Below are 3,661 nucleotides of genomic sequence, written 5' to 3'. Positions count from 1 at the left end.
TATATTTTGGGAAGTAAAGTTGTGGTGTATTCGGATCATAGCGCGGTCCGATATTTAATGGAGAAGAAAGACGCAAAACCGCGTTTGATTCGATTGGTGTTATTGTTACAGGAATTTGATATTGAAATCCGAGACAAGAAAGATTGGGAGAATGTAGTGGCGGATCACTTGTCTTGGATTCCACTTGAAGGTGTTAATGATCCGATGGAGATAAATGAAAATTTTCCGGATGAACACTTGCTCGCCATTTCAACCGCACCGTTGTATGCCCACTATGTTAATTATTTAGCCACGGGAGCGATTCAGGAAGATTGGTCAAAGAAACAGAGGCAACAGTTCATGTCCCAAGTCAAGTAATAAATTTGGGATGAATCGGACCTTTTCAAGTTTGGAGCGGATTAGATGATGTGTACCAAAAACTGAAGTGCATGAGATTATAAAACATGCTCATTCTTTGGCATGTGGGGGCCATTTTAGTGGCTCTAAAACAAAGAATAAAGTACTTACATGCGGGTTCTATTGGCTTAACGTACTTACATGCGGGTTCTATTGGCCAACACTTTTCAAAGATGCTAATAAATATGCCCGACAGTGCTTGAATTGTCAATGAATGGGGGGTATATCAAAAAGGAATGAAATGCCTTTACAACCCATTTTGGTGGTTGACATTTTTTATGTTTGGGGCATAGATTTTATGGGCCTGTCTCCGAACTCGTGTGGGTACTTATACATTCTTGTTGCGGTTGATTATGTTTTGAAATGGGTTGAAGCGGTTGCAATAAGAACTAATGATCACTTCGTGGTGTGTAAGTTTGTACAAGCCAACATTTTCTCAAGATTTGGTATCCCAATAGTAACTATAAGTGATGGTGGATCGCACTTCAATAATTTCATGTTTGGTAAGTTGTTAAAACGTTATGGTGTTAATTATCGAATTGCAACACCTTACCACCCTCAAACGAGTGGCCAAGTTGAAGTTTCCAATCGCTAAATTAAGGAAATTTTAATGAAAATGGTTCGGGTGGATAGGAAAAATTGGTCGGTTATGTTGGATGATGCGTTATGGGCATATCGAACAACTTACAAGACACTGATTGGCACCACTCCTTATCGTTTGGTGTATGGAACGGGGTGCCATTTGCCAATGGAGTTGGCTCACCAGGTATTATGGGCAATTAAGAGCGTTAATATGGATTATCATGAAGCCGGCAAGTTGTGGAAGTTGAAGTTGAGTGAACTAGAGGAAATCCGGGATGAAGCGTTTGAATGTGCCTCAGCTTATAAAGAAAAGTTAAAAAGGGTGCATGATGCTAAGATAAGGATGAGAACATTTGAAGTTGGGCAAAAAGTGTGGTTGTACAATTCGAGACTTACATTGTTTCCCGGGAAGCTAAAAAGAAAGTGGATTGGTCCGTATGTCATTACAAGAGTAGGGAGGTTTGGTGATGTTGAAATTGAATATATGCAAAATCAAGTTAAACAAGTTGTGAATGGACATCGCCTCAAACCATACCTAGAAGGTAAAGATCTTAATATGCTTGAAGATGATAAGGTGAGTTTCCTCCTAAGCTCACTGGATTTTTCACTTTGTAAAGGTCTAGGTATGTTGTATAAGTTAGTTTAGCTTTTTATTCAAATTTGGTTTTTAAAAAAATTACCTTTCTCGCTTTGGAGTATGTCCAAATCAAGTGCGGGGAATTTTTTTATAAATTCCTTACCGATGTTGGGGACAACTCGGGTTTTTCATGAGGGGTAGGGTAGTTTTTATTTTATGTCTAGTTTTTATAAATATATATATATATAGTGAACCGTGAGGCACGGTGGCAGGCCACACCACAGTGTGGACTGCCCGATTTGACACAATTGAACTGTGGCACACAGTGTGAACCGTGAGCCACTGTCCACCATAAACGGTCGAACAGAAGCATGTAAACCGTGGACAACGGTGTGAACCGTGGCCCACGGTGCAATCGCTAGCTGCACTTGGGGACTCGGTTTTTTGGTTAAATAAAAGGGGACAAAATATTTTTAAACCATCATACACCACAACTCAAACCTACTTTCATCATCTACCTTACAATTCACCAACTTAAACCTTCCCCTTCTCAAATACTCTTTACAAACCCTAATTCTCACCATCCTAAATTTCTCATATAACCATCAATTTTATAGATTCTTAACCCTATTTTGGTTCGATTTTCGTAAGCATTAACAATTCCAAGCTTAATTCCACTCATTATTAAGTGTTACTCCGTTTGTTGAGCATGAGTGACGAATTTCTTAGGAAATTTGGGGGTTTTTATTATTGTGTGAAGCAAGAATTAGTTTTCATCCTATTCAACAATGAAGGTATGTTCTTTGTCAATTTTCTTGTATACGTTGAAAAATTTGTTAAGGTAGAATTGAACTGATTTGAACTATACCCATTTTCTTGTGTGAGTAATTAGTATAATGGTTGTACATTATGGTTGTGTATAATGGATAAGTGGTTTAAACATATGGTTGTTATATTGATAAATTGGAAATCATGTGTTGAAGCAAATCTTAAGGTTTTGGTAAATTGAGTAATGGTTGATTATCCACAACCATAGTAACAAGCAAGTGTGGGGATGAATATGTTGAATTAACTTGGTTTGTTTGGGGTGATTGTTTTGTGTAGATGGGTAGAACTTTAGACCTTTGTCTGGTGTTCAAGCAAAGCAAAAAGGTAGAGACTGCACAAATAACAAGCACGAGTTCATGTACCAACTGAAAAACCTAATTGGAGGGGTAAAGTGTTGTCAAAATATGAGTTAGAATGGCAACCGGAATTGTTCACGGATAAAATGGCCACTTTGCATAATAGGATTGAGGGGTATATGTGCGAAAAAGAGGTGACTCCACTGTTTTGAGGCATTTGGGGTATTTGATAAATTTGAAGTGTTAGGATGGGAAGCGGCACTTAAGTATTATGATGGGGGAGCATGATACTTTGTATGATAGGGAGATTTAGGAATGGGTGTCAACGTTGAGATGTCCCGCGTATAAGAAAGGTTACGACATGAAACTGATCGGAACGGTGGGTGGATGTGAAGTTGTGATGTCAGTTGACCCGTTTAATCAGATTTCCCTATTTGACAGCAAACCGAGCAACTCGTATGTGTATCCATCGGTCAAAGATTTGTTTGAAAGCCCCGACAAGCATCCACAATGGCACAACATGTTGGAAAATGTTTTAAAATGGGGTCGAGGTTTGAGTACACAGATTAGGATAAAGGACCTGAATATCGAAGCAAAGCTGTTAATGTCAATTTATTTGTACAATGTGGTGTCTCGTCGGGCGGACATTTCAATTATAAGAAATAGTGACATTCCCGTTTTGTACACATTGATGTGCGGGGAACCACTCATCTCTTTCCTCTATTTGGTGATGCATAACATTTGGATCAGTCGGGAATGCAACAAGCGGAAGTTAATACCGCATTGTCGACTGCTCACAACATTATTGAAGAATCATGATGTGATTAATTAGAATTCCGTGTCAATGACTAAAGTGTTCAAGGAATTCAAGTTGACGGATCTACCGTGATGGATATATACACAAACTGATAGACATCATCAGCTCGTGAGCGATAATGTGAGATGGAGGGTGATAAGAGAAGATGTAGAAGCGGAGGTGGAT

This window comes from Bidens hawaiensis, unplaced genomic scaffold (assembly GCF_021521415.1).
Source record: "Bidens hawaiensis isolate Kalapana, Puna unplaced genomic scaffold, B.hawaiensis_p1.1 tig00029325_1, whole genome shotgun sequence".
Lineage (NCBI taxonomy): Eukaryota > Viridiplantae > Streptophyta > Magnoliopsida > Asterales > Asteraceae > Bidens > Bidens hawaiensis.
Note: the sequence above shows the minus strand (reverse complement) of the source record.